General features: G+C 40.8%; 1 non-coding gene across 1 annotated transcript; it reads left to right on the top strand.

Moving 5' to 3' along the window:
* Window positions 1–18136: 18136 nt before the first annotated feature.
* LOC148581162 (small nucleolar RNA R71) lies at window positions 18137–18244 on the top strand. The gene has a single exon (XR_015895861.1). It is a non-coding gene; the product is annotated as a small nucleolar RNA R71 (small nucleolar RNA).
* Window positions 18245–19123: the final 879 nt, after the last annotated feature.

Genomic DNA, 19123 nt, shown 5'->3' with positions numbered 1-19123 from the left:
TATAGCCAACTACCTCAGAACAGGAATGCTCCCCACAGAAGAAAAGGAGGCAAAGAGGTTAAAAAGGGAGGCACAGTACTACACCATCATAAACAACATCCTGTACAAAAGAGGAATCTTAACACCTTTACTAAAATGTGTGCCAACCTCCAACACAAAGGAAGTGCTAGAAGAAATACACAGTGGTATCTGTGGCAATCATCTCGGAGCACGAGCTCTCGCCAAAAAAGTATTCCGGGAGGGATTTTATTGGCCAACTCTACAGAAAGAAGCCACAGAATTTGTAAAAACATGCCCACCATGTCAGAAACATGCCAACTTTCACATCGCCCTGCCAGAAGAGCTCATCAGCGTGACCTCGCCTTGGCCGTTTGCAAAATGGGGACTCGATCTTCTCGGCCCCTTCCCACAGGGATCAGGACAAGTTAAATTCCTCATAGTAGGGATAGATTACTTTATAAAGTGGATCAAGGCAAAGCCCCTGGCCAATGCCACCGCTCAAAGAAGCCAGAAATTCTTATATAGAAACATTGTCACAAGGTTCGGGGTTTCATATTCAATAACCACAGACAATGGCACCCAATTCACAGATGCAGGCTTTAGAAAACTAGTAGCCGACTTGAATATAAAGCACCAGTACACCTCCGTCGAACATCCACAAGCCAATGGGCAGGCCGAAGCTGCTAACAAAGTCATATTGGCCGAATTAAAACAAAGATTACAAGATGCAAAGGGAGCCTGGGCAGAAGAGCTTCCACAGGTCCTGTGGGCATATCGAACAACGCCACATTCCACCACAAAGGAATCCCCCTTCCGATTAGCATACGGAATAGAGGCGATGATTCCAGTAGAGATTGAGGAAGGGTCGCCCAGAGTAGTTCACTACAATGAGGGAGCAAACTCCCAACTTCAGAAAGAAGAACTCGACTTGTTACCCGAAATCCAAGAAAGAGCTCGGATCAGGGAAGAAGCTCTAAAATGCCGAATGGCTTCCAGATATAATCAAAAGGTAGTGCCAAGAAGTTTTGCAGAAAATGATCTCATCCTAATCCGAAATGATATCGGAACTACTCGACCAGGAGAAGAAAAGCTGGCAGCAAACTGGAAAGGACCCTACCGAGTTGTAGAAGTACATGGAAAGGGCTACTACAGACTGTCTGAACTCGATGGACGAGAGCTTCCCAGGTCATGGCACGCCTGCAACCTCAAAAGGTACTATAGTTAGAAAAGATAAAAGATCTCATCATTGGATGCACTCTTTTTCCTGAAAAGGTTTTTTAATGAGGCACCAAGTTGAGACTCAGAAAATCCCATATGTATATATTTGCACTTTTCCTTTAAATAAAATATATTTTAGATATTCTACAAAGATTTCAAGACGCATTAATCTGAAACATTCATCGTTCGATTATAAAGCAACAGATCGGCAGAAAGTGAAAAACAATTTCACTGCACGATCATGATAAAGACAACCATCCGATAAAGGTGAAAACACGATTCACCCAAAGGACGATTTAGAGATGACAACCACTTTCTACAAATCAGCAAAGATGAACACAGAATAATGTAAGAAGTTATCGAAAGTAATCTAAAAAAGAACCTGACGAGGTCTTACGGATTGCTAAAATAATAACTTAAAGACTGGCTGACGTTGAGAAGTCGGACCAAGTCAACCCAAGTTATAAGTAAACCCTGGAAAGAGGTCTGGCCAACCCTATTAAAGAGGATTACTTTAACTTAAAAGGGCTCGACATGACAAAGTCAGCCCAAAATGAAAAGTTATAAAAGTAATCCCTGAAAGAGACCTGACAAAGGTCCAAGAAAGAGGATTACAAAAATAACTTAAAGGAGACCGATATAACGAAGTCAGACTCCTACTACTTAAAAGTTATCAAAGTAGTCCCTGAAAGAGATCTGACAAAGATCCAAGAAGGAGGACTACAAATAACTTAAAGGAGACCGATATAACCAAGTCGGACTCCTACAACTGGAAAGTTATCAAAGTAATCCTTGAAAGAGATATGACAAAGGTCCAAGAAAGAGGATTACAAAAATAACTTAAAGGAGACCGATATAACGAAGTCGGACTCCTACTACTTAAAAGTTATCAAAGTAGTCCCTGAAAGAGATCTGACAAAGATCTAAGAAGGAGGACTACAAATAACTTAAAAGAGACCGATATAACCAAGTCGGACTCCTACAACTGGAAAGTTATCAAAGTAATCCCTGAAAGAGATCTGACAAAGGTCCAAGAAAGAGGATTACAAAAATAACTTAAAGGAGACCGATATAACGAAGTCGGACTCCTACTACTTAAAAGTTATCAAAGTAGTCCCTGAAAGAGATCTGACAAAGATCCAAGAAGGAGGACTACAAATAACTTAAAGGAGACCGATATAACCAAGTCGGACTCCTACAACTGGAAAGTTATCAAAGTAATCCCTGAAAGAGACCTGACAAAGGTCCAAGAAAGAGGATTACAAAAATAACTTAGAAAGAGGTCGACCTAACGAAGTCGAACTCCTACAAAAATAAGATATAAAAGTAATCCCTGAAGGAGACCTAGCAAAGGTCCAAGACACAGGATTACGAAAATAGCTTAGAAGGGGACCAACGTTAAGAAAGCATACAAAGCAAAGAAAACTAAAGAAACAAGTTGGACCCCCACAACCACGACCTCAAAGGATTCAGGCTACAAATAACAAAACAAAAACAACCCAAGGAGGTCGATCCGCAAGATTTCGACATCAGCAGAAAACAGAAAAGATGCCTAGTTAAAAAACTACTTTTTACAGAGTTATAAGGCCTCGAAAGGCCACCAAAAACTACTATAAAAAAGATAGCGAGCTATTGTTTGTTTTTCAAAATAAAAGTTGCTAGATAAGCAACTAAGAAGTATCAGCAAATAAATAAAAGAGTTCTAAAAAAGCCCACAAGCCGGGCCAACTACACAAATTTTAAGAAAAGATCGACAAGCATCAGGAGCCTTCTTGGCAGCATCAGGACAAGGAGAAGGAGGGCGAGTCTGGATCGGCACAGCATCCACAGTTCCATCCTCCCGATTCAAGATCTGGCAATCCGGGTCGGGCATAGCGGGAGGAACTGAAGAGGTCGGCACTTTGGTAGAAGACACAAGAGGAACGACATCATCATCACCACCCTCATCATCAAGGATAATCTTGCCATCCCTGACAATATTATCCAGGCTAAAAAGGGTGAGGTCGGCCTCGGGAGCAATGACCTGAACTTGCTACCTCAAGTTCTCATAAGCAGCAGTCACTCTGCCAACGAGATGACTTTAGAGCTCAGTATAATCTTCCCGAACACTGTCAAGCTCCCTCCTCAGGCGCATCACTTCCCGATAAGATGAAAGGTAACTCTCCTTGTGCATCAGGACTGCATCCTCAGCCAACCTCAAAAAAGCCGCCAATGACTGAGAGCTCGCCTCCTCATTCTTCAAGTCCTTCTCCAGCTTGGCTACCTTCGTCTCAAGCTCCTCCTTTAGCTCCTTCATCCGATCAAACTCATGTTTCACCTCCTCCACAAATGCTTTAGTAGCGTGGAGAGGGAGATTCTGAGCAGTCCGATATATGGCAGCCGACATGTACGCCATCTTCACATGATTTCGGGCCATGAATTCCAAGTGATGGAGGATGGACACATCGTCCATGGAGAGAGTGCCATAAGGACCGATTTGTTGATCCACGAATTCAATAGCATTAAAATCAGGAGCATCGAGGTCAAAGGGCTCAGCAATCTTTTGTTTTTTATTGGGAGGAGCAACAGAAGGAGCAGCAGAGGTGACGTGAGGATCTGCCAAACGAACTCGGGGCGTAGGGATCACTTTCCTCACCCCGGCGGAATTCTGCACCGACGGCTTCTCGCGCACTTGGGAGGATCCCTCCCCAGCCGCCTGGGCAGCAGCATTTCTGGCAGCAGTCGCCCTCTGCGCCCTCTTATCAGCTTTCATGGATTCATTATTCTTCATTGCCTCTGTAAATAAAACAGAAAACTCAGCTACAAGTCGGATAAGTCGGAAAAGACAGCTACAAGCAATATAAACAAAATAATAAAAGAAACACAAGATACCCAATTCAGTTTGAAGAAGAGTAGGATTGGTTAGAAATTTCTTTGTGTCAAGATGGGGAGGTTGACCCCAGCGTTCTTCCAAGATAGTCACAAAGGCTCGCTCAGCATCATCCAACATTTTCCATGAATACCTGGAAACCTTCACATCTTTTTGCCATTCCAAGGGAAAAGCAGGTTCGTCATTTTCATCTAGAAAAAAGGGCCGAGCTCCTTCAACAGCTCGGACCTTGAAAAAGTAGTTTTTAAAATCACGGAACGACTCGTCAAACATGGAAAAAACCTTCTTCCCCTGGGTAGAACGAAAGGAGACCCAGGCCGACTTTTTTTTTTACCACACCGGGCTTAGTCAAGACAAACAGATAGAAAAAGAGAGATTGGGAAGCAGAAATACCAAGACCATCGCACAGCAACTGGAAAATTTTAATAAAACCCCAGGAATTGGGGTGAAGTTGAGAAGGGGCAACATTACAAGACCATAACAGGTCGGTTTCGAATTTGGTAAATGGAAGGGAGATACCCAGCTGACCAAAGAAAAAATCATAAGCATAAAAGAAAGGGCGACCATCAACAACTCGAGTCGAAAAACAGACTCTCTCGTCAGAAGAGGGAGGGACAAGTTCATAATTCTTCTCATCACCATAATTACTACAGACACTGTGAAACTGCCTAAGCTGAGTACAAAATTCAGAATCAACCAGCGAGACACACATAAGAACCATGGAGTCCACCCAATCAGCCATACCCGTGGGAACCTGGGAAGGCATTTCGACAACGTTATTTCGGGAAGACATGAGGTCAACTAAATCCTACAAAAATAAAAGAAGAATGGATTACTCAAAAATATCTCGGACAGAGGGCAAAACATCTCGACGGGCGGATAAACAAAAAGGGAAAACCCCAAGACTCAAGACAAAGGTCTTGGGGTATCCCTTGGAGGCAGTAAACAAGCAAGGTTTTCAAGTTATTTCTACGGCCTACATCCCAGCACTCATCAAAATAAAATCCAGAAAACAAAGGAAGCAAAAACGCAAAAGGACCACACTTCTACAGTTTACCAGCGAAAAACACTACTTCTACAGTATATGAGAAATGTCAAAAAAAGGCCAAGCAGCAAAGGCGCAAACTTTCTTTTGAAATCAAGCAAAAAATCATCAGCCAAGGCACAAACAGAAATGGCGGCAACATGCAAAAGAAAAAGATTCAAGCAACAAGAAAAAGATTTGCACCAAAAAGCAAAGAAATTCCAGAGCATGCAACAAGTCAAGCATGATAAAAAACAGAAAGATCCAAACTTTCCCCAAAAAGAAGATCAAAAGGAAAACCCCATCGCAAAGTCAAAAAACAACGAGGAAAATACGAAATGGGACTAACCTGGAGATGGAAGAAGCTTCGAGGAAGAATGGAAGCGCAGAGACAAAGGCTGCCCAGAAAAACGGCAAGCGACGAAAGCAGAAGCGCAAGCGAAAGACAGAGAGCATATGAGAGAAACAGAAAATGAGAGAGTAAAGGGAGAAGTTACGAAGAAGAAATGAAGAAGAGAAACCATTTTTGATTAGGAAATTTAAAATAAAAGCCAAGAGAGAATGAAGGGCAAATTAATGCCAATTAAATGCGGATATTAAAACCGCTTGCGTTCCCAAAAAAGCGCTAATACAAAAACGCGCGCTTTTAGAGGAAAACGTTCTACATTCAAAAAAGACTTTACAAAGAAAGGAATCGACAAATGCTTGAGTTCGACTTTAAGAAGGACCGAAGTCAAGGACTCGACCTCAAAAAGAAGATCGAGCTCAAGCAGGGGCACTGTTCATACCCTGGGTCGAGCTATCCGACCTGGGATGATCCGAGAAAAAGCGACCAACCTCTTCAGGTCAGACTATCCGACCTCTTCTCAAAGAGCTCGGCCAAATCGACAGAAGAGCCCAGTTAAGGGCCCAAACAGAGGAGCACGACCCGAATCCTAAGGCGGCCTAAGCCTATAGAGATGAAGGCGGTTCAGTTGAAAGATACGCTGACCTCAACTCAAAGATAAAGATAAGATAAGATAACTAACTTATCTTATCCAAAAGGTCACATGTCACCATTATAAATACACTAGAGCACCCAGGTATAACTCACACTCTGATTCTACATAACACCTGTTTAATACCCATGCTAACTTAAGCATCGGAGTCTCTTGCAGGTACCCCCTACCCTTCGGTGACGGAGGATCAGCAGCACGTTCAAGTCCAAACAAGTCGCACGCACCAGCTCCGGTCACCATTCACCAACCGGACACATCGATTCCGACCAGCATAGAAGATCTCGTCCGAGATCGACCTACAGTTTTAGGTAACCCTCGGAACAGGCTGCCATGGTTTCTTCTTCTTTGAAGAGCTCTGTTAGGCCCTCTAAAGAGAATTGTTCTTTAGCTTCTCTTAGCTTTCTCTTCAAGGTCCTTTCAGGTTCAGGATCAGCTTCAACAAGTATGCCTTTATCTTTGTTCCTGCTCATATGAAAGAGAAGAGAACAAGAAAGTAGGGAATCCTCTATGTCACAGTATAGAGATTCCTTGAGGTGTCAGGGGAAAAGAAGAATAGAAGGAGGAGGTGGAGAAGAGGGAATTCGAACTTATCAAGAGGGACATAGTTCGAATTGCACCTTGATGAGGAGTCTTAGTCCTTTAAATAGAAGGATGTGAAAAGAGGGGAAGAATTTTCGAAAATTAATTAAAAGATTTTGAAAATTTGGTAATTGGTTTTCGAAAACTAAGATTGAGAAAGAAATCAAGTGATTTTTGAAAAAGATTTTGAAATCAGAAATTAAAAAGATATGATTGAAAATTAATTTTGAAAAAGGGTGTGATTGAAAAAATATGATTGAAAAGATATGATTTGAAAATCAAATTAAAAAGAGAAAGTTTTAAAACTAAAGTTGATTACTTGACTAACAAGAAATTAAAAGATATGATTCTAAAATTTAAAATTTGATCCTTTCTTAATAGGCAAGTAACAACTTGAAAATTTTTGAAGTAAATCTTGAATTGAAGCAAGGATTTTCAAAAATAGTAAAAATAAATATAAAATGGAAAGAAATTGATTTTGAAAGAGATATGATTGAAAAGATATGATTTGAAAAAGATTTGATTTTGAAAAATTATGAAAACTTGAAAAAAATGTGAATTAAAAACAAAATCTTCCCTCTAGTGTCATCCTGGCGTTAAACGTCCAGAATGGTGCCCATTCTGGCGTTTAACGCCCAAATCTCTACCATTTTGGGCGTTAAACGCCTAGCCAGGTACCCTGACTGGAGTTTAAACGCCAGTTTTCCTTCTTCACTGGGCGTTTTGAACGCCCAGCTTTTTCTGTTTGATTCCTCTGCTTAATGTTCTGAATCTTCAATTCTCTATATTATTGACTTGAAAAGACATAGTTTTAAAAATATTTTTGAATTTTTAATGATGGGAATCAATAAAAATGCAACTAAGATCAAATAAACAATGCATGTAGGACACCAAACTTAAAAATTTTCATATAGGAGACACTAACAAATTGAGAATGCATATGAGAAACAACAAAACACACAAAACAAGAGAATTTAAAGATCAGAGCAATGAAATCATCAAGAACAACTTGAAGATTAATGAAGAACATAGTGCATGTAATTTTCAAAAATTATAGGTATGCAATTGACACCAAAATTAAAATTAGATACTAGACTCAAACAAGAAACATAAAATATTTTTGATTTTATGATTTTAAAATTTTTTTGTGATTTTCGAAATTTATATCGAAAAGAAAATAAAGGGATTCAAAACTTTTAAAAAGAATTCCAGGAATCATGCAATGTTAGTCTAAACATTCAGTCTAAAAAGATTAGACATGTTTGGCCAAGCTTCAGCAGGACATTACATTCAGCAGCTAAATTGATGAGAATTAATCAGCTTTTGTGATGATAAGAACATCACCTTAAAACTCTAGAATTCATTCTTAAAAATTCTGAAAAGTACCTAATCTAAGCAACAAGATGAACCGTCAGTTGTCCAAACTCGAACAATCCCCGGCAACGGCGCCAAAAACTTGGTATGCGAAATTGTGATCATCAACAATGGCGCCAAGGGACTTGGAGCTCTCAAACGTGAATCACACTTTGTCAGAATTCCGCACAACTAACCAGCAAGTGCACTGGGTCGTCCAAGTAATAAACCTTACGTGAGTAAGGGTCGATCCCACGGAGATTGTCGGCTTGAAGCAAGCTATGGTCATCTTGTAAATCTCAGTCAGGCAGATTCAAATGGTCATGGAGGATTGATAATTAAAATATGAATAAAACATAAAATAAAGATAGAGATACTTATGTAACTCATTGGTGGATTTCAGATAAGCGTATGAAGATGCTTTGTTCCCCTTGAACCTCTGCTTTCCTATTGCCTTCCTCCAATCATTCATACTCCTTTCCATGGCAAGCTTTATGTTGGGCATCACCGTTGTCAATGGCTACATCACGTCCTCTCAGTGAAAATGATCCTGATGCTCTGTCACAACATCGGCTAATCAGCTGTCGGTTCTCGATCATGTCAGAATAGGATCCATTGATCCTTTTGCGTCTGTCACACGCCCCACAATCGCGAGTTTGAAGCTCGTCACAGTCATCCCTTCCCAGATCCTACTAAGAATACCACAGACAAGGTTTAGACTTTCCGGATCTCAGGAATGGCCGCCAATAATTCTAGCCTATACCACAAAGGTTCCAATCTTAGATTAGAAACCCAAGAGATACACATTCAAGCCATTGCTAGTAGAACAGAGGTGGTTGTCAGGAACATGTTCATAGGTGAGAATGATGATGAGCGTCACAGATCATCACATTCATCAAGTTGAAGAACGAATGAATATCTTGGAGAAGAAATAGACTTGAGTTGAATAGAAGAACAATAGTACTTTGTATTAATTCATGAAGAACAGCAGAGCTCCACACCTTAATCTATGGTGTGTAGAAACTCCACCATTGAAAATACATAAGAACAAATAGTGTAGGCATGGCCGAATGGCCAGCCTCAAAGGTCTAAGGACTAAACGTCCCAAGATGTGTGTCTAAATACAATAGTAAAAGGTCCTATTTATAGAGAACTAGTAGCCTAGGGTTACAAAAATGAGTAATTAATGTAGAAATCTTCTTCCGGGCCCACTTGGTGTGTGCTTTGGCTGAGCATTGAAGCTTCCATGTGTAGAGACTTTTCTTGGAGTTAAACGCCAGCTTTTGTGCCAGTTTGGGCGTTTAACTCCAGCTTTTGTGCCAGTTTTGGAGTTAAACGCCAGAATTCTTGAGCTGACTTGGAACGCCTATTTGGGCCATCAAATCTCGGGCAAAGTATGGACAATTATATATTTCTGGAAAGCCCAGGATGTCTACTTTCCAACGCAATTGAGAACGCGCCAATTGGGCTTTTGTAGCTCTAGAAAATCCACTTTGAGTGCAGGGAGGTCAGAATCCAACAGCATCTGCAGTCCTTGTTTAGCCTCTGGATCAGATTTTTGCTCAGGTCCCTCAATTTCAGCCAGAAAATACCTGAAATCACAGAAAAACACACAAACTCTTAGTAAAGTCCAGAAGAGTGATTTTTAAATAAAAACTAATAAAAATATAATAAAAAATAATTAAAATATACTAAAAACATACTAAAAATAATGCCAAAAAGCGTATAAATTATCCGCTCATCAATCGCCTAGAGTGGTTCATTACAATGAGGGAGAAAACTCCCAACTCCAGAGGGAAGAGCTCGACCTACTACCTGAAATCCAAGAAAGAGCTCGGATCAGGGTAGAAGCACTAAAACGTCGAATGGCTTCCAGATATAATCAAAGGATAGTGCCGAGAAGTTTTGCGGAGAATGATCTCACCCTAATCCGAAATGATATTGGAACAACTCGACCAGGTGAAGGAAAGTTGGCAGAAAACTAGAAAGGACCCTACCGAGTTGTAGAAGTACTTGGGAAGGGCTACTACAGACTGTCCGAACTCGATGGACGAGAGCTTCCCAGTTCATGGCACGCCTGCAACCTAAGAAGGTACTACAGCTAGAAAAGGTAAAAGATCTCATTATTGGATGCACTCTTTTTCCTGAAAAGGTTTTTTAATGAGGCACCAAGTGAGACTCAGACACTATCCGACTTAAAGGGATGAAAAATTCCCACATGTATATATTTGCACTTTCCTTTGAATAAAATATATTTTAGATATTCTACAAGTTTTCAAGATGCATTAATCTGAAGCATTCATCGTCCGATTATAAAGCAACAGATCGGCAAAAAGTGAAAAACAATTTCACTGCACGATCACGATAAAGATAATCGTCCGATAAAGGTGAAAACGCGATTCACCTAAAAGATGATCTAAAGATAGCAACCACCTTCTACAAATCGGCAAAGATGAACACAGAATAATGTAAGAAGTTATCGAAAGTGATCCGAAAAAAGAACCTGACGAGGTCTTATGGATTGCTAAATAATAACTTAAAGACTGGCCGACGTTAAGAAGTCGGACCAAGTCAACCTAAGTTATAAGTAAACCCTGGAAAGAGGTCTGGCCAACCCTATTAAAGAGGATTACTTTAACTTAGAAGGGCCCGACATGACAAAGTCAGCCCAAAATGAAAAAGTTATAAAAGTAGTCCCTGAAAGAGACTTGACAAAGGTCCAAAAAAGAGGACTACAAAAATAACTTAGAAAGAGGACGACGCAAAGAAGTCGACCTCCTACGAACAAGTTATAAAAGTAATTCCTGAAAGAGATCTGACAAAGATCCAAGAAAGAGGATTACAAAAATAACTTAGAAGAGATCGACATAACGAAGTCGGTCTCCTACAACAAACAAGTTATAAAAGTAATCCCTGAAAGAGATCTGACAAAGATCCAAGAAAGAGGATTACAAAAATAACTTAGAAGAGATCGACATAACGAAGTCGGTCTCCTATAACAAACAAGTTATAAAAGTAATCCCTGAAAGAGATCTGACAAAGATCTAAGAAAGAGGATTACAAAAAATAACTTAGAAGAGATCGCCACAACGAAGTCGGTCTCCTACAACAAACAAGTTATAAAAGTAATCTCTGAAAGAGACCTGACCAAGGTCCAAAAAAGAGGATTACTAAAAATAACTAAGAAAAGATCGACATGACGACGTCGATCAACTACTTGGAAAAGGACAAAGAAGTCGGTCATGGATTGCTAATTGGATCCACGCATCTACGACCTCCAAGTACAAAGCAGTTCAAAGAGGCTGAGCAACAAGGCTTCAACATTCTCGAAACATATAAAGAATCTAAGACAGGTGCAAGCAAGCATGACATAAAATAACAAAGCTTCAGGGTCAGACCCAAAAGCTTAGAAGCTACTCGTTGTGTTTTTCAAAATAATGGTTTGCTAAACAAGCAACCAGAAAGAGTGTCAGCAAAATAAACTAACCACGAAATAAAGAGTTTAAAAGCTGGTGCACGAAATTGTGATCTCCAGGCTCGAACAAATCCTGGTAATGGCTCCAAAGCTTGGTGCTCTGATCTTAATTCATAATTGTCACAACTTCGATACAACTAACCAGCAAGTGCACTGGGTCGTCCAAGTAATACCTTACGTGAGTAAGGGTCGAATCCCACGGAGATTGTTGGTATGAAGCAAGCTATGGTCACCTTGTAAATCTCAGTCAGGCGGATATAAAATAATCATGGAGTTTTCGAATTTAATATAATAAAATAGGGATAGAGATACTTATGTAATTCATTGGTGAGAATTTCAGATAAGCGAATGGAGATGCTTTTCGTTCCTCTGAACCTCTGCTTTCCTGCTATCTTCATCCAATCGGTCTTACTCCTTTCCATGGCTGGCTGTATGCAAGGGCATCACCGTTGTCAGTGGCTACATCCCCTCCTCTCAGTGAATAATATGCTCACGCACCCTGTCACGGCACGGCTATTCATCTGTCGGTTCTCGATCATGCTGGAATAGGATTCACCCTCCTTTTGCGTCTGTCACTAACGCCCAGCACTCGCGAGTTTGAAGCTCGTCACAGTCATTCAGTCATTGAATCCTACTCGGAATACCACAGATAAGGTTTAGACTTTCCGGATTCTCTTGAATGCCGCCATCATTCTAGCTTACGCCACGAAGATTCTGGTTAGGAGATCTAAGAGATATTCATTCGAGCTTATTTCATGTAGAACAGAAGTGTTTGTCAGGCACGCGTTCGTAGGGGAGATGGTGATGAGCGTCACACATAATCATCACCTTCATCACGTTCTTGGGTGCGAATGGATATCTTAGAAGCGAAATAAGATGAATTGAATAGAAAACAGTAGTACTTTCATTAATCTTTGAGGAACAGCAGAGCTCCACACCTTAATCTATGGAGTGTAGAAACTCTACCGTTGAAAATACATAAGTGAAGGTCCAGGCATGGCCGAGATGGCCAGCCCCCTAAACGAGATCAATAGTCTCCTAAGATGAACAATGGAATAAAACTGAGACCAAAGATTCCTAATACAATAGTAAGAGGTCCTATTTATAATAAACTAGCTACTAGGGTTTACATGAGTAAGTAATTGATGCATAAATCCACTTCCTGGGCCCACTTGGTGTGTGTTTGGGCTGAGCCTGAGTGTTGCACGTGCAGAGGCCATTTGTGGAGTTGAACGCCAGTTTTTGTGCCAGTTTGGGCGTTCAACTCTGGTTTTGGATCCTTTTCTGGCGCTGGACGCCAGATTTGGGTAGAAAGCTGGCGTTGAACGCCAGTTTACGTCGTCTATTTTTGGCCAAAGTATGGACTATTATATATTGCTGGAAAGCCCTGGATGTCTACTTTCCAACGCAATTGGAAGCGCGCCATTTTGAGTTTTGTAGCTCCAGAAAATCCACTTTGAGTGCAGGGAGGTCAGAATCCAACAGCATCAGCAGTCCTTTTTCAACCTCTGAATCTGATTTTTGCTCAAGTCCCTCAATTTCAGCCAGAAAATACCTGAAATCACAGAAAAACACACAAACTCATAGTAAAGTCCAGAAATGTGAATTTAACATAAAAACTAATGAAAACATCCCTAAAAGTAACTAGATCCTACTAAAAACATACTAAAAACAATGTCAAAAAGCGTATAAATTATCCGCTCATCACAACACCAAACTTAAATTGTTGCTTGTCCCCAAGCAACTAAAAATCAAATAGGATGAAAAGAAGAGAATATACTATAAATTCCAAACTATCAATGAAACATAGCTCCAATCATATGAGCGGGACTTATAGCTTTTTGCCTCTTGAATAGTTTTGGCATCTCACTTTATCCATTGAGGTTCAGAATGATTGGCATCTATAGGAACTTCAGATTTCGAATAGTGTTATTGACTCTCCTAGTTCAGTATGATGATTCTTGAACACAGCTTCTTTATGAGTCTTGGCCGTGGCCCTAAGCACTTTGTTTTCCAGTATTACCACCGGATACATAAATACCACAGACACATAATTGGGTGAACCTTTTCAGATTGTGACTCAGCTTTGCTAAAGTCCCCAATTAGAGGTGTCCAGGGTTCTTAAGCACACTCTTTTTTTGCTTTGGACCTTGACTTTAACCGCTCAGTCTCAAGTTTTCACTTGACACCTACACGCCACAAGCACATGGTTAGGGACAACTTGGTTTAGCCGCTTAGACCAGGATTTTATTCCTTTAGGCCCTCCTATCCACTGATGCTCAAAGCCTTGGGATCCTTTTTATTTCCCTTGCCTTTTGGTTTTAAGGGTTATTGGCTTTTTCTGCTTGCTTTTTCTTTTTCTTTCTTTTTTTTTCTATTTTTTTTTTCGCCCCTTTTTTTTTCTGCAAGCTTTGTTCTTTGCTGCTTTTTCTTGCTGCAAGAATCATTTTTATGATTTTTCAGATTATCAAATAACATGTCTCCTAGTCATCATTCTTTCAAGAGCCAACATATTTAACATTCTTAAACAATAACTTCAAAAGACATATGCACTGTTCAAGCATACATTCAGAAAACAAGAAGCATTGTCACCACATCAATATAATTAAGCTAAGTTCAAGGATAAATTCGAAACTCATGTACTTCTTGTTCTTTTGAATTAAAACAGTTTTTATTTAAGAGAGGTGATGGATTCATAGGACATTCATAACTTTAAGACAAAGTTACTAACTACTAATGATCATGTAATGAAGGCACAAACATAGATAAGCACATAACATAGAAAACGAAAAACAGAGAAAGCAAGAACAAGGAATGAATCCACCTTAGTGATGGTGGCGTTTCCTTCTTGAGGAACCAATGATGTCCTTGAGCTCTTCTATGTCTCTTCCTTGTCTTTGTTGCTCCTCCCTCATTGCCTTTTGATCTTCTCTTATTTCATGAAGCATGATGGAGTGCTCTTGATGTTCCACCCTCAGTTGTCCCATATTGGAACTTAATTCTTCTAGGGAGGTGTTGATGTGCTCCCAATAGTTTTGTGGAGAAAAGTGCATTTGAGGCATTTCCGGAATCTCATGGTGATGAGCTTCTTGCGCCTCTTGAGCTCCATGACTGGGCTCTCTTGCTTGCTCCATCTTTTTCTTAGTGATGGGCTTGTCCTCTTTGATGAGGATATCTCCCTCTATGTCAATCCCCGCTGAATTGCATAGGTGGCAAATGAGGTGAGGAAAGGCTAACCTTGCCATGGTGGAGGACTTGTCAGCCACCTTGTAGAGTTCTTGAGGTATAATCTCATGAACTTCCACCTCTTCTCCAATCATGATGCTATGGATCATGATGGCCCGGTCTATAGTAACTTCAGACCGGTTGCTAGTGGGAATGATTGAGCATTGAATAAACTCCAACCATCCTCTAGCTATAGGCTTGAGGTCCAATCTTCTTAGTTGAACCGGCTTGCCTTTGGAGTCAATCTTCCATTGAGCTCCTTCTACACATATGTCCATAAGGACTTGGTCCAACCTTTGATCAAAGTTGACTCTCCTTGTGTAGGGGCGTGCGTTCTCTTCCATGTATGGCAAGTTGAACGCCAACCTCACATTCTCCGGACTAAAATCTAAGTATTTCCCCCAAACCATTGTAACATAGTTCTTTGGATCTGGGTTTTTACTTTGATCATGGTTCTTGGTGATCCATGCATTGGCATAGAACTCTTGAACCATTAGGATGCCGACTTGTTGGATGGGATTTGTTAGAACTTCCCAACCTCTTCTTTGAATTTCATGTCGGATCTCCGGATACTCATTTCTTTTGAGTTTAAAAGGGACCTCAGGGATCACCTTCTTCTTGGCCACAACATCATAGAAGTGGTCTTGATGGGCTTTGGAGATGAATCTTTCCATCTCCCATGACTCGGATGTGGAAGCTTTTATCTTCCCTTTCCCTCTTCTAGAGGATTCTCCGGTCTTGGGTGCCATCAATGGTAATGGAAAAACAAAAAAGCTATGCTTTTACCACACCAAACTTAGAATATTGCTCGCCCTCGAGCAATAAACAAAAGAATAGAAGAAGAAGAAGAAGAAATATGGAGAGGGAGAGGGAATTGTGGTTTCGGCCAAGAGGAGTGTAGAGGGATGTGTTGTGTGAATTTGAAGAAGAATGGAGGGCTTTATATGGGGTAGGGAGGTGGGGTATTGGTTCGGCCATATGGGTGGGTTTGGGTGGGAAATTGGTTTTGAATTTTGAAGGTAGGTGGAGTTTATGAGGTAGGTTTATGGGGAAGAGGAGATGGATGTGAGTGGTGAAGGTTTAGTGGGGAAGAGAGATTGAGGTGATTGGTGAGGGGTTTTTAGGGAAGAGTGTTTGTGGGGTTGTGTGAAAGAGAGTGGTGAGAAGAAGTGAGTGGAGGTAGGTGGGGATCCTGTGGGGTCCACAGATCCTGAGTGGATCCTGTGGGGTCCACAGATCCTGAGTGGATCCTGTGGGGTCCACAGATCCTGAGGTGTTCAAGGATTTATATCCCTGCACCCATTAGGCATGTAAAAATGCCTTTGTACCCAACTCTGGGCGTTCAGCGCCAGGTTGGTGGCCATTTTGGGCGTTCAACACCCATTTGCTACCATTTCTGGCGTTGAACGCCAGAACCATGCTTGTTCTGGGCGTTCAGCGCCAGGATGCTCCCATTCTGGGCGTTCAGCGCCAGAACTATGCTCTGTTCTGGCGTTTGAACGCCAGACAGATGCTCCTCCAGGGTGTGATTTTTCTTCTGCTGTTTTTGATTCCGTTTTTTATTTTTTTATTTATTTTGTGACTCCACATGATCATGAACCTAAGAAAACATGAAAAACAATAAAAATAAGAATTAGATAAACATTGGGTTGCCTCCCAACAAGCGCTTCTTTAATGTCAATAGCTTGACAGTGGGCTCTCATGGAGCCTCACAGATGTGCAGAGCTTTGTTGAGACTCTCCAACACCAAACTTAGAGTTTGGATATGGGAGTTCAACACCAAACTTAGAGTTTGGTTGTGGCCTCCCAACACCAAACTTAAAGTTTGACTGTGGGGGCTCTGGTTGACTCTGCTTTGAGAGAAGCTTTTTCTGCTTCCTCTTCATGGTTGCAGAGGGAGATCCTTGAGTCTTAAACACAAGGGAGTCCTTATTCCATTGAAGGACTATTTCACCTCTGTCAACATCAATCACAGCTCTTGCTGTGGCCAGGAAAGGTCTTCCTAGGATGATGGATTCATCCTCTTCCTTTCCAGTATCCAGGACTATGAAATCAGTAGGTATGTAAAGGCCCTCAACCTTTACTAATACATCTTCAACTTGTCCATAAGCCTGTTTTCTTGAGCTGTCTGCTATCTCCAGTGAGATTTTAGCAGCTTGCACCCCATAGATTCCCAGTTTCTCTATTACAGAGAGGGGCATGAGGTTTATCCCTGAACCAAGGTCACACAGAGCCCTAAAGATCATGGTGCCTATGGTACAGGGTATTATGAACTTTCCAGGATCCTGTCTCTTCTGAGGCAATGTCAGTTGATCCAGATCACTTAGTTCATTGATGAACAAGGGAGGTTCAATTTCCCAAGTATCAATGCCAAATAATTTGGCATTCAGCTTCATGATTGCACCAAGAAACTTGGCAGTTTGCTCTTCAGTAACATCCTCATTCTCTTCAGAAGAGGAATACTCATCAGAGCTCATGAAGGGCTTAAGGAGGTTCAATGGGATCTCTATGGTCTCTAGATGAGCCTCAGAGTCCTTTGGTTCCTCAGAGGGAAGCTCCTTATTGGTCACTGGACGTCCCAGGAGGTCTTCCTCCTTGGGATTCACGTCCTCTCCTCTCCTCACAGGTTCGGCCATGGCGCTTATGTCAATGGCCTTGCACTCTCCTTTTGGGTTCTCTTCTGTATTGCTTGGGAGAGTACTAGGAGGGATTTCAGTGATCCTTTTACTCAGCTGGCCCACTTGTGCTTCCAGATTTCTAATGGAAGACCTTGTTTCATTCATGAAACTTATAGTGGCCTTAGATAGATCAGAGACTAGATTTGCTAAATTAGAAGCATTTTGTTCAGAGTTCTCTGTCTGTTGCTGAGTTGATGATGGAAAAGGCTTGCTATTGCTAAACCTGTTTCTTCCACCATTATTAAAGCCTTGTTGGGGCTTTTGATCCTTCCATGAGAAATTTGGATGATTTCTCCATGTTGAGTTATAGGTGTTTCCATAAGGTTCACCTAAGTAATTTACCTCTGCTATTGCAGGGTTCGCAGGATCATAGGCTTCTTCTTCAGAAGATGCCTCTTGAGTACTGTTGGATGCAGCTTGCATTCCATGCAGACTCTGAGAGATCATATTGACTTGCTGAGTCAATATTTTATTCTGAGCCAATATGGCATTCAGAGTATCAACCTCAAGAACTCCCTTCTTCATAGGCGTCCCATTATTCACAGGATTCCTTTCAGAAGTGTACATGAACTGGTTATTAGCAACCATGTCAATGAGTTCTTGAGCTTCTGCAGGCGTTTTCTTTAGGTGAATGGATCCACCTGCAGAAGTGTCCAGTGACATCTTTGATAGCTCAGATAAACCATCATAGAATATATCCAGGATGGTCCATTCTAAAAGCATGTCAGAAGGACACTTTTTGGTCAACTGTTTGTATCTTTCCCAAGCTTCATAGAGGGATTCACCTTCTTTCTGTCTGAAGGTTTGAACATCAGCTCTAAGCTTGCTCAGCTTTTGAGGAGGAAAGTACTTGGCTAAGAAAGCCGTGACCAGCTTATCCCAAGAGTTCAGGCTGTCTTTAGGTTGAGAATCCAACCATAATCTAGCTCTGTCTCTTATAGCAAAAGGGAAAAGCATGAGCCTGTAGACTTCAGGATCTACTCCATTAGTCTTAACAGTATCACATATCTGCAAGAATTCAGTTAAGAACTGAAAAGGATCTTCAGATGGAAGTCCATGAAACTTGCAGTTCTGCTGCATCAGAGAAACTAACTGAGGTTTCAGCTCAAAGTTGTTTGCTCCAATGGCAGGAATGGAGATGGTTCTTCCATGTAGATTGGAATTAGGTGCAGTAAAGTCACCAAGCATCTTCCTTACATTATTATTATTTTCGGCTGCCATCTCTTCTGCCTGTTCGAAAATTTCTGAAAGGTTATCTCTAGATTGTTGTATTTTAGCTTCTCTTAATTTTCTCTTCAGAGTCCTTTCAGGTTCTGGATCTGCTTCCACAAGAATGTTCTTATCCTTGCTCCTGCTCATATGACAAAGAAGAAGGCACAGAAAAATAATAATAATAATGGAGATCCTTTATACCATAGTATAGGGATTCCTGTGTGAGTGGAAGAAGAGGGGGAGACAAAGAATGTAATATAATGGAAGAAACACAACTGTGAGGATGGAAGAGAGGTGAAATGAGATGTTAGGATATGAATGAATAAATAGAATGAGATGGGGGAGGGATAATTTTCGAAAATATTTTTGAAAAAGAGTAATTTTCGAAAATGGTTTTTGAAAAATGTTAGTAATTTTCGAAAATTTTTGAAATCAAAAATAAAAAATAAAATTAATTAGTTAATTAAAAAGAAATTTTTGAAAAAGAGGGAA

Source organism: Arachis ipaensis, chromosome B10 (assembly GCF_059453495.1).
Source record: "Arachis ipaensis isolate K30076 ecotype BB chromosome B10, ASM5945349v1, whole genome shotgun sequence".
NCBI classification, from domain to species: Eukaryota; Viridiplantae; Streptophyta; class Magnoliopsida; order Fabales; family Fabaceae; genus Arachis; species Arachis ipaensis.
This window is presented reverse-complemented; position numbering and strand designations above follow the sequence as displayed.